A 13,066-nucleotide genomic window follows, 5' to 3' on the forward strand; every position below is an offset into this window, starting at 1 on the left:
AAAACCAATCACTGCCTTCGGGATTTCTAAGGGGGCAAATTTTTGATTTCACTCCTCACTACCTATCACAGTTTCGAAGGCCATAAAATGCCAAAATAACACAAAACCCCCCCAAATGACCCCATTTTGGAAAGTAGACACCCCAAGCTATTTACTGAGAGGCATGTTGAGTCCATTAAATATTTTATATTTTGCCACAAGTTGCATGAATTTTACAATTTATTTTATTTTTTTGCACAAAGTTGTCACTAAATGATATATTGCTCACACATGCTATGGGCATAAGTCAAATTACACCCCAAAATAAATTCTGCTGCTTCTCCCGAGTACGGGGATACCACATGTGGGGGACTTTTTGGGAGCCTAGCCACGTACTGGACCCCGAAAACCAAGCACTACCTTCCGGATTTAAATATAAAACGCTACCAAAAAAACTGTTAGCGATCGCAGGGATCAGGCCTGACTCTGCGATCGCTGCAGTTATGTGTTTAGTGTTTTGTAAGTGACAGTGATCGATCGATACTGCACTTGGGTGGGCTGGGCGGAGGGGCAAAACGCAGGTGCTAGCAGGTATCTGGGCTGATCCCGCTAACAATGTGTTTTTTTGGAACCCTAACCTGCTGGGGACGCTAGTATAGATCTGATCAGATCAGATATTGATCTGATCAGATTCTATACCACTACGGGAGGTTTATGCTTTGCGCGTGGGTGTTAGCGGTACTGGCACTAACCTAGCGCTGCCTGGGGCGATGCAGACCCTGACCCTAAAACCTAATTGATATCACCCGTCGGGTGATCAGGGGGTTAAACCTTTATTGGGTAATAAATGGTGGGTGCCCTGATGCTATAAAAAGCAAACTAACCAGAGTCACCCGTAACACTTATACGGTGATCACTGGTGAAAGGGTTAACTAGGGGCAATCAGGGGGTTCAAATTTTTATTAGGTAGTATATGGGGGTCCCTGGCGCTATATAAAAACCTGACGGGGAACCTAAATAACTAACTGGCTAACCAGCGTCACCAGTGACACTTATACGGTGATCGCTGGTGAAAGGGTTAACTAGGGGCAATCAGGGGGTTAAAACCATTATTGGGTAGTATATGGGGGTACCTAGCGCTATAAAAACCTGGCGGTGAACCTAAAAAAATAACTAGCTACCTAGCCACACTAGCGACACTAATGCAGCGATCAGAAAAATGATCGCTTAGTGACACTGGTAAAAGGGGGTGAAAGGGTTAACTAGGGGCAATCAGGGGGTTAAAACCGTTATTGGGTAGTATATCGGGGTACCTAGCGCTATAAAAACCTGGCGGTGAACCTAAAAAAATAACTAGCTACCTAGCGACACTAATGCAGCGATCAGAAAAATTATCGCTTAGTGACACTGGCAAGAGGGGGTGAAAGGGTTAATTAGGGGCAATCAGGGGGTTAAAACCATTATTGGGTAGTATATCGGGGTACCTAGCGCTATAAAAACCTGGCGGTGAACCTAAAAAAATAACTAGCTATCTAGCGACACTAATGCAGCGATCAGAAAAATGATCACTTAGTGACACTGGCAAAAGGGGGTGAAAGGGTTAACTCTAAGGGCAATCAGGGGTGGGTGGTAGGGGGGCTACCCTGGACCTAACACTAACTGCCTTGACAGTTTTTACTTTTACAACTGACACTGAATGCAGTGATCAGTAAATAAATGATCACTGCAATCAGTGACACTGTGACTGGGGGGGGGGGCGGGGGGACATCGGGGGGGCGATCGGGGGGGTGATCGGGGGGGTTTATGTGCCTATGTGTTAGTTAGTGTCAGTGTAGTGTTTGGTGCAGACTTACTGTGTCCTCTCCTCGTAGTCCAGTCAATAAGACCGCCCCGAGGAGAATGACATCACTTCCTCCCTGCCTGTGTATACAATACACAGTGGGAGAAAGCTTCTCATTCGCCAGGAGCGATTGAGAGGGGATGGCCAGAAACCAACGGCCATCCCCTCATCCCGGATCACTCCTGAAGCGAACCGGACCGCTGGAAGCCAAGCACGTACATGTACGTGCTTGTGCCTGTACATGCCATTGCAAAGAAATGGCCCGGACACTAAACTAGGGGGAGGGCCGACATGACGAGGGTGGGGGCTGTGAGGATCAGCCGGGTAATGAAAATGTATAGGGGGCGGGCTCTTGAGCAAGGCGGTGACATCGGAAGGGGCGGAGTCAGCGCGCAGGTCAGTTCGCGCCGAGGAGAAGGAAGCAGGAGGAGAGTTTTTCCCACCCTCCCTCTTTACTTGTGATTTTCAGTGAGTCACGGTGTAGTGGTTGCGGGGTTGCGTTTTTTGTCCTGTTTTTGGGGTGGCGGTTCGCTTCAATTTTAGTTAATATGGGTAGGTTAGGGGAACTTAGTTGTCGTAGCAGCGTTAGGTCTATGGGGTCTTTGAAGGTGGTGCTGGAAAAAATAATGGAGGTTTAAGGGGGTTGGGCACAGATGGAGGTATGGGTGTCCTTTTTTCTCCCTTAAAATGTTAATGGAATGGAGGAGGTTGTATCTGGAAGGAAGTTGCTGGTTTGTCCCTGAGCTTGCGTAATTACACGGCGGGGGGCCTGTTTATGGTTTACCGATACAACTGGTGGGTTACAATTCTAATTTACCTTCAAAGACCTCTAGATCAAAAAATGGGTTAATGCTGGATGTATATATATTTGGTTTATATATGTTTTTGTTGAAAATGTATTTATATGCATTTAAGTTATGTTTCAGAGTATTTTTGTATTTTTCATATGTTTGTAATAAAAAATGGGCTGCTATGGCCATTCGACTCCAAAGAGGATAATGTGTCGTCTGGTCATTTGTTAGATAAGTAATTCAGAGTATAAGTGGTTATAGAAGAGCCTCACAAATGAGCACATCCCCTAGTCATGACGTACATTGGCAATGCGGTGGTCCTTAAGTGGTTAATAAAACATCAAAAACAAGCCAAGGACTGTTTTCTGCGTTTGAATGCATGAAGGAAATGCTGTGTGCCTGGCCATATAGCAGTGGGGAATGATAACTTCTGCAGATCCTACGAGGAGTGTTCTACAATAAGAGTATATGGCAGGGATATGCAATTAGCGGACCTCCAGCTGTTGCAGAACTACAAGTCCCGTGAGGCATAGCGAGACTCTGACAGCCACAAGCATGACACCCAGAGGCAGAGGCATGATGGGACTTGTAGTTTTGCAACAGCTAGAAGTCCGCTAATTGCATATCCCTGGTATATGGTATATGACAACATCTGTTCAGAGTGTTCAGAGGTACTGTGAGAGCTAGAGACTATTCTCAGCAACCGCATGCTGAAAGGGAAGAGCAGAAGCATTCATGGAGGAAATGGGGATTTTCTCCAAAAGAAGGCACATTGACCACAATTCGGACCTGGGTCAATGAGCTTTGGGCTTGTATCAATGGGCAAAATCAGCTTACTTCCAGATGTGTTCTATGTTTGACCAGCAATTAAAGCAGAGCTAAAAAAGGTAAAAATAATTTAGTTTCATAGGTTCAATGCCGAAGAAGTTCTTCTTCCCGCATTCTTCCGGCAGTCTTGATTGGCCAGCCCCAGTATGTAAACTGAGCTGCGCATGGGCAACTCAGTGTACATTCTACAGGGAAGTACAAACAGGTCAAACAGAGAGCCAGAATCTCCTCCTACCAATTGAAATCAATGGGGCAGCATGGCTATACCGCCGGCAAACCGCCCCGCTAGCGGCCACATAGCGCCGCTAAAACGACGGTAAAGCAGAGCTAAAAATAGCGCCGCTTTACTGGCGACGCTGCTCCTGCCACGGTGTGAAAGGGGCCTTACAGTAGGGGACCCCCATCACTACAAGGGCTAAATGTTCGTTTTTGTTTAGGGCATCATTTAAGAGGTTTACTTATCTTATCCTTCACTCCTGGAGGACTCCTACCCTTTGTATGAATGTCCCTCAAAGTCTCTTTTCCTCCACTGATGTCATTGCGTACAATGTAGGACCAGTTGTCCTACATTGTAAGATTAGGTCAGGTGTTGAAGAGGCGATCCAGCCGCCTCCTTAATTCCTGTATTTTTTGCCTGACCCACAATTTACAATGAGGTTAAAGTGCCACAAGCCAAGCGATCGGCTCCATCCCATTGACTTGAATTGCCAAGTTTGACACCAGTCAACTCAACATTCTGTGTTTATTTTGCAACAGCTCCATCAAGTGAACAGCCTCCTCCTGTCATTTTTAGACATTAGGTGGGCAGTCCAGGGTCGTTAAATTGTGGCTTAGCCACCAGTTTTTACTGCTGCCTAGTTGAAAGAGATCTAAGTGAGGACCCAAAGGGCTCACCCAAAACTGTTAAGCGTTAAGGGAAGGAAGAGAGTCCTGGCTGCCGGTGGGGAGAGGAATAAGGTAGGTAAAGCTGCTATTTAATGGCACATTAACAAAAGCCAGCATTTAACCCTTGCAATGCAGGAAGAGCCCCACTGGAAGAGTAACTTTGAAATATATCCACTTTTAGCTCCAAAAATATGCAATGATCAGAATAATCAAGAGAGGGGTTATAATGAAGACAGCCAATTTTGGGCTGTTCTGTACATTCCTGTCCTTTGCCAACATCGTCTTGTGAAATGTCGGGTCTTGGATGAGGTTGGCATATTTTGGCAGTTTGGATAAAATATGGAGGTGTGCAGTTCCTAGTAATGTCATAACGCTGATAAAATATTTGAAAAATGAAACAAATAAGTAAATAGTGGGAGGCAGGAAAGAGAAGAAGAGATGGTACAACCATGCCAAGAGAGGAGATGCCAAGCAGATCCATCAAGAAGGACCCATGGGCTGAGCGGGAGATGTTGGCAGAGAAAGGACTGCAGTAAGGAAAACTTAAAATTTAATAGGAAGGGATCCTTAGGGACCCCACACAAAGATCTAGGGGCAAGTTTAATTTGTAATGAGTTGGAATGCCTTTTGTATTTTGAAACACATTTTTATCATTAATATCAAAGTCATGAGGTTTCCATTTATGCAGTTTGAGTGGTTTCTATAACATATGGAGAAGTTCAGTTCCTAGTAATGTCATACTGTATGATAAAATACTTGTGTAGCAAGGTCTCTGGCCTTGTCCAGTCTAATGAGGCCAAAGAGAGCTGACATCCTTCAATATGTAGTGGGTTGTGAGGCATAGTGGGTGCAAAGATGGTGAAAGCCATTGGGCGCCAGACACTTCTTGGATATAAAAGAGGTTTTATTTCTTTTGAACGTCCTTTTTGTATTTTTGGGGGAAAGAGGGTTGGGGCCAGGACACCCTTAAGTAGGTGTAGATTCAATTGGCAGATTCCGAGACTTCAATAGGAAGACAGCCATGCAGGAAAAGGCCCTAGCAAGGCACCACATCTGCACATGCAGGAATGCTGTCTCCTATGGCAACAGTCTTTAACAGTTCCTAACTCAAACGTAACAGTCCTTTAAGTTCCACTAGAACTGCCTCTTGTAGCTCTTCAACCCTGAACTTCCAGTCTCTGACTAGACCTTCTGATTCACTGACTCTGAATCCCTTGAGCTCCTCCAAGGTTTGAGGTGGTATCCCCTCAAGTGTCACCCACGCTTCCCTGCTGGGTCCCTAGCTTGGCACTTCAGATACTTTTCAAGTGTCACCCCTGCTAACCAGCGAGGTCCCTGGCTTGACTCAGAAGGCTGCTTTGCAAGCATCTCCTCCACGGGTTGGATCCCTGACTTGATCACCACCTGAAGTTTCCCGATTCTCCACCATGCCCTTTTGGTGGGAATGTGGTTCCAGTACTTTCTTCAGCTACTCACTGTGGTCCCTGGTAAAGATGTTTGGTCCCTTTATGGTGACAGCTTCCCTTCTACCTCCGACCACTGACAGTTTCTCCGGCCAACAGAACTGTTACTTCTGGTTGGACTGCAAGCCACAATCCCAACCCTGCACTGCTCTCTCACTTCTGGATAGGCCCTCACACAGCCTAGCAGCCAGATGTCCCCGGGATAGGCCCAATCATCCACCCAGACAGCTGTCCATGTGGCACAGAACACCGATCACCTAAATTCACCCAAATATATAGGTGCTCCCAGCAGGCCAAGGGATTCAAGGAAACCCCTGCCCATTGGCTGAGATACCCCATATACCCATAACCTGACCCTGGGTTGCCCTTCTCATGTCTAGTACCACCAAGTACCCCGCCACCTAGTGGTAGAAGAGAAAAGAGCAACAAAGCCAAACTTAAGGCAAAATCAATAGATCTCTATCAATCAACCAGGATAACTACTCCTGGCAAGTAAATGTATGAGGCGATCCCTGCCCAAACTACAGGGTACTACACTTGAAAAATGAAACCAAAAAGTAAACAGTTGCATAAAAGAGAGGAGATGGTACAGCCATGCCAACGGAGGAGATGCCAAGCTAATCCATCAAGAATGACCCATGGGCTGAGCGGGAGATGTTGGCAGAGAAAGGGCAGGAAAGCTTATTAATTGCTAAAATAGGGCAGGGCCCTGAGGGACCCCCACACAGAGATCCAGGGGCAGAGGCGAAGCTTTAAGCTTGTGGGCCCCGATGTAAAAGTTGACCTGGGCACCCCCCACTACTTCCAACGTGCGTGCAGATAAAACCACTGCACGCCAAGATACTCAAAGTGGCTTGAGAGTTTTGAGTTCCCAGTGTTCCTCTTTACATCAGAGGACAGGGATTACCACTGGAGAATCAGAGGACAGGGATCCCCGCTGGAGAATCAGAGGACAGGGATCACTGCTGGAGAATCAGAGGACAGGGATCACCGCTGGAGAATCAGAGGACAGGCATGTCACTTGGCAGAGCTCCTTTCCCATCCCAACACTGTGTACAGCTTCCCCCCTCCCCCACACACAACACAGGGTTGAAATCACATTCCTTTACACACAGTCTGTCAGGCCGCGTACACACGGGCGGACTGTCTGCCCAACTTAGTCCGCCGAAACACATTTGAGCGGACAGTCCGCTCGTGTGTGGGCTTCAGCGGACTTTTTCAGCGGACAGTCTGACGAACAAAGTCTTACGGAATTTCCGTAAGATTGTCCGTCCAAACTTGGTTTGGGCGGACAGTCCGCCCGTGTGTGTGCCAGTCCGCTGTACTTTCGAAATGAGCGGACTTTTCCCGCCCGGAGAAAAGTCCGCTCATTTCGAGCGGGTATCCAGGTAGGCGGAGCACGCGACGGAGACATCGCGGGCCCCGCTACCTGGTATGGACTTAAAGGGGAACCCCAACGCCGAAAAAAATCGGCGTGGGGGTGCCCCCCAAGTCCACAACAGACCCTTGTCCGAGCACGCTACCCGGCCAGGAAAGGGGGCGAGCGAGCGCCCCCCCTCCTGAGCCGTACCAGGCCGCGTGCCCTCAACATGGGGGGTGCCTTGGGGAAGGGGGGGCCGCGCGGCCCCCCCACCCCAAAGCACCTTGTCCCCATGTTGATGAGGACAAGGGCCTCTTCCCGACAACCCTGGCCGTTGGTTGTCGGGGGTCTGCGGGCGGGGGGCTTATCGGAATCCGGGAGCCCCCCACCCTATGTGAATGAGTATGGGGTACAATGTACCCCTACCCATTCACCTGTAAAATATAAGTACCGCCCCCCCACCCTATGTGAATGAGTATGGGGTACAATGTACCCCTACCCATTCACCTGTAAAATAAAAGTACCAAAAAAAAACGCAACACACGAGATAAAATATTTTATTGCACAGCTCCGGGGTCTTCCGTCTTCGGGGGTCTTCGCGCCGGACTCCTCCGCTATCTTCTTGTAGCTCTTTTGCTAGCGGAGGAGTCCGGCTTTCTTCCTCGCCGCCGGCCTCTTCTCCCCCGACTTCGGGGGTCTTGTCCCCCTCTTCGGTTCTTCTGCTGGGCCACCGCGCCTTCTTATAGCTCTTTTACAGGCGATGGCCCGGTCTTCTGTCGCCGCTGTCGCCGTCGCCGCCGCCTTCCGTTCTTCTTCTTCTTCTTCTTCTTCTTCTTCTTCTTCTTCTCCAGGAGATGTTGCCTCGACGATCTCTCCGGCCGGAATGCCAGAGCCGCGCTGCGCGGCCACTTATATAGTGACAATGGGGCGGTGTCACATGGTATATGTCACATGGGTTGGTCACATGGGTTGATGTCACATGGGGACTATGACATCGTAAGGGGGCGGGGTCACCATGTGACACCAACCCATGTGACATATACCATGTGACACCGCCCCATTGTCACTATATAAGTGGCCGCACAGCGCGGCTCTGGCATTCCGGCCGGAGAGATCGTCGAGGCAACATCTCCTGGAGAAGAAGAAGAAGAAGAAGAAGAAGAAGAAGAAGAACGGAAAGCGGCGACGGCGACAGAAGACCGGGCCACCGCCTGTAAAAGAGCTATAAGAAGGCGCGGTGGCCCGGCAGAAGAACCGAAGAGGGGGACAAGACCCCCGAAGTCGGGAGAAGAGGCCGGCGGCGGGGAGGAAGAAAGCCGGACTCCTCCGCTAGCAAAAGAGCTACAAGAAGATAGCGGAGGAGTCCGGCGCGAAGACCCCCGAAGACGGAAGACCCCCGGAGCTGTGCAATAAAATATTTTATCTCGTGTGTTGTGTTTTTTTTTGGTACTTTTATTTTACAGGTGAATGGGTAGGGGTACATTGTACCCCATACTCATTCACATAGGGTGGGGGGCCGGTATCCGGGGGCCCCCTTATTAAAGGGGGCTCCCGGATTCCGATAAGCCCCCCGCCCGCAGACCCCGACAACCAACGGCCAGGGTTGTCGGGAAGAGGCCCTTGTCCTCATCAACATGGGGACAAGGTGCTTTGGGGTGGGGGGGCCGCGCGGCCCCCCTTCCCCCAAGGCACCCCCCATGTTGAGGGCACGTGGCCTGGTACGGCTCAGGAGGGGGGGGCGCTTGCTCGCCCCCCTTTCCTGGCCAGCCGGGTAGCGTACTCGGACAAGGGTCTGTTGTGGACTTGGGGGGCACCCCCACGCCCATTTTTTTCGGCGTTGGGGTTCCCCTTTAAGTCCATACCAGGCGGCGGGGCCAGCGACGTCTCCTTCGCGGGCCCCGCCTACCTGGAGACGCGCTCGAAATGAGCGGACTTTCCTCCGCGTGTGTGGGCGAGTCCGTTCATTCAAAAGTTTGGACGGACTGTCTGTCGGATTGTCTGACGAACTTAGTTGGGCAGACAATCCGCCCGTGTGTACGCGGCCTCAGTCTTCATAGGTTGTATCTGGCTTTTATGTTTCCCTTCTGATCTGTGAAATTCTCTGGTCGGTACGGCAGTGTGGTTGCAGTAGGCAGATACACCTGGTGCAGATCATGGCTGACTGGCTGTGTTGTAAAGTATTGTAATTTCAGCCCTGCGGAGGAGGAACAGTATAAAGTGCTGTAATGGGAAAGAAGGTCAGCAGCCGGGCATAGCATCCAGGGTGGATGGGGTGATCAGGAGGCTTGGGGGGGGGGGGGGCAACTTTGATCTGGGAGGGAAAAGCAATGTGACACAAAATCTGGAGCCTGCAACCCTTCAGGGGTCCCCTGAAGAGGTGTTAAGGGATTTGTTTTAGCAATTTCTGAAGGTTTCTCTGTCAGTTTTGGCAGGTGTTGTCAGGGAAGTGGGGTAAGTAGACATTCCCAGGTGTGGGGGGGGGGGGGGTACAAAGAATCCCAGCTGGTGACTAGGAGACACTGAGCAGTGTCATACCTCACCAGTGACATCGGTCCCATCGTGGCTACAGGATGACACTCTCCTCCTCTTACCCCACTGAGCTCGGTTACCATTCCATGTTGCCGGCACACAGCACAGACCATTCCCCATCCTGGGCTGTTCTCACCCCGGGCTCCTCTGTCCCCCAATGGGAACAGAGAAGTGTGGACCGTGGAAGGCAAAGTAGAAACCCAGTACTGGAGTGTGGCTGAGGGGCCCTAGGGCAGATCGGAGCTGGATTTTGTGGAGGATATGATAATATGACAGGGAGGCTGCAGGGGCCCCCTGGAGGCAGGGGTGGGGTTGCAATTCTGACTCCTGCAACCCCTTATGCTACACCCATGTCTAGGGGCATGCTCAATCTGTAATAAGTTGTAATGCCTTTTCCATTTTTAAACACATTTTTTACCCTTAATATCAAAGTCAGTAGCATATTGCAATGCACACTGAAAAAGCTGGAGTACGATAACCCCCAGCATTGGTGTCGAAGGAAGTAATAATGAGCCCCAACATTGGTGCCAGTGAGTGCAATAGCAACCCTCAACATTGGTGTCAGTGAACGTAATTACTCTCTCAGCATTGGATCAGTGGATGAAACAATAACTCCCAGCATTGGTGTCAGTGGACACAATAACAGCCCCCAAAGTTGGTGTAAGTAGATGCAATATTAACCTGCAATATTGATGCCAGTGGATGCAATTATAGCCCCCAACACTGGTGTTAGTGCATCCAATACTAACCCCCAACATTAGTGTCACTGAATGCAATAATAACCCCCAACATTGGTGCCAGTGAATGCAATATTAACCCCCAACACTAGTGTCAGGGAACACAATAATAACCCCCAACTTTGATGTCAGTGGACACAATAAAAGTCCCCAGCACTGGTGTGTGTACTTGAAAAATATAACAAATAAGTATATAGTAGGATGCAAGAAAGAGAAGAGCTGATATGACCATGCCAAGAGAGGAGATGGTACAGGAATGCCAGGAATGCCAGGAGCCAATCCATCAAAAAGGACCCATGGGCTGAGCAGGAGATGTTGGCAGAGAAAGGATAGTAGTAAGGAAAGCTTAAGGAGCTCTAGAGGCAAGTTCACTCTATAATAAGTTGTAATGCCTTTTTTTATTTGTAAACACATTTTTACTGTTAATATTAAAATAAAGATCCTTCCATTTATACAATTTGGTGGTCTCACTATTTGAGATATGCTGAAGCCCTTTTTGCGATCAAAATTATTATCTATATTAAAGTAAATGTAAACGTTGACTTTTTTTATATATAAAATACAGTTTTTACTGTTTTTTTTTTATCCCGTTAGCAACTGATCTCTTTCAGCTTCTTTTCAGACACTCCTGTCTACATGCACTCCAGAGGTGGCAGATGGGGGGTACAGGCAGTACCGTGCCCAGGCAGGGGTTGCATAACATAGACGAGGAGTCACACGCAGCTTTGTCTCAATATGTAGGCTCTGTTCCCCCCTGACCTTTGCCTGACACCTTCAAAGTTTGGTGAATGGTGTAATATCTCAATGGCAACATGGGCCAGGTGCACGCGCATGCACGTGGCTATACAGAGACACACTAAGAAGCACCACCTAACGTGGAGCACATGTGGCCATCAGGGTAAACCAGCTGTGGGTAGTCAAACGTGGTTAGTGTGAGAGGTAGGGTCCCAGTGCAATGCAGCAATGAGCGAACATCAAGTTCTGCTACAAACTGGGGAAAACAGTGATGGAGACGGAGGAAATGTTTGTGCATGGGATGGAAGCCGTTAGCAGAAAATGTGTTTACAACTGGTTCAAATGCTTTCGCAAGGGGAAGGAAATGACTGAGGATGAGCCACGGTCGAGTCGGCTGTCCACAAGCAGAACCCCAGACATGATCGAGCGAGTGCAACAAATGCTGGCACAAGATTGGCAAATTACTCTACGATTCATAGTGGCGTAATTGGGCATTAACAAGGACACTGTGCGCACCATTGTCTGCAAAGATTTGGGTAAGTGGAAGATCTGTTCCCAGTTTGTGCCGCTGACAGATGAACAGAAAGCGAAACAGATGAAAAACCTCTGGAGATTTAATTACCATGTGTGACCAGGATCCATCCTTTCTGTGAACCATCATCACAGGGGGTGAGACTTGTGTGCCAATTCTTGGCTCAGCCTGGTGTACCTGTTCTCAATCATCCACTGTACTCCCCTGATCTGGCGCCCGAGGACTTATTTCTGTTTCCCCGTCTGAAGCATGAAAGGCGCATGTTTTCTGGATGTGGCGGGAATCCGAGAATGTGTAACAGCGGTTCTGCGATGGATAGTGATGGACGAACTTCCGACGGGACGTTTCTCAAACGTGGACCGCGAACGCGGCCGATAGTTTGCGAACCGTAACGTTCACGGCAGGCCCCATTGACTTCAATGGGAGGCGGACTTTGCAAACCAACAGGTCAAATTTGCAGCCACAAAATAATTACTAGCTGTGCAAACATAGTCCCACCACATGGCCAATGACATAACACATGTATGAGGTGAATCTGGGATCGACAACTACAAGCATTCTTTTTTTATATGTGAAATTGTTGTGACAATTCAGGACTGTGGATCACATGAAGGCAATGGAGGAGAGGGAAGGTCAGGGTAGGCAAAGAAGAGGGTGCAGGAGATGATCACCAGCAGCGTGACATACAGCAATGACACCTGCACCGTGATAGAGTCATCTGACACCAGCACCGTGATAGAGAGCACTGACATCAGCAGCGTGACATACAGCAATGACACCTGCACCGTGATAGAGTGATCTGACACTAGCACCGTGATAGAGAGCACTGACATCAGCAGCGTGACATACAGCAATGACACCTGCACCGTGATAGAGTGATCTGACACCAGCACCGTGATAGAGAGCACTGACATCAGCAGCGTGACATAAAGCACTGACACCAGCACCGTGGTATACAGCACTGACAGCAGCACCGTGATAGAGGGCACTGACATCAGCAGCGTGACATACAGCAATGACACCTGCACCGTGATAGAGTGATCTGACACCAGCACCGTGATAGAAAGCACTGACATCAGCAGCGTGACATACAGCAATGACACCTGCACCGTGATAGAGTGATCTGACACCAGCACCGTGATAGAGAGCACTGACATCAGCAGTGTGACATAAAGCACTGACACCAGCACCGTGATATACAGCACTGACACCAGCACCGTGATAGAGAGCACTGACATCAGCAGTGTGACATACAGCAATAACACCTGCACCGTGATAGAGTGATCTGACACCAGCACCGTGATAGAGAGCACTGCCATCAGCAGCGTGACATAAAGCACTGACACCAGCACCATGATATACAGCACTGACACCAGCACCCTGATAT

Source organism: Lithobates pipiens, unplaced genomic scaffold, assembly GCF_037356315.1.
Source record: "Lithobates pipiens isolate NorthernLeopardFrog02 unplaced genomic scaffold, aLitPip1_a1.2 Scaffold_8, whole genome shotgun sequence".
In the NCBI taxonomy this organism is placed as follows: Eukaryota; Metazoa; Chordata; class Amphibia; order Anura; family Ranidae; genus Lithobates; species Lithobates pipiens.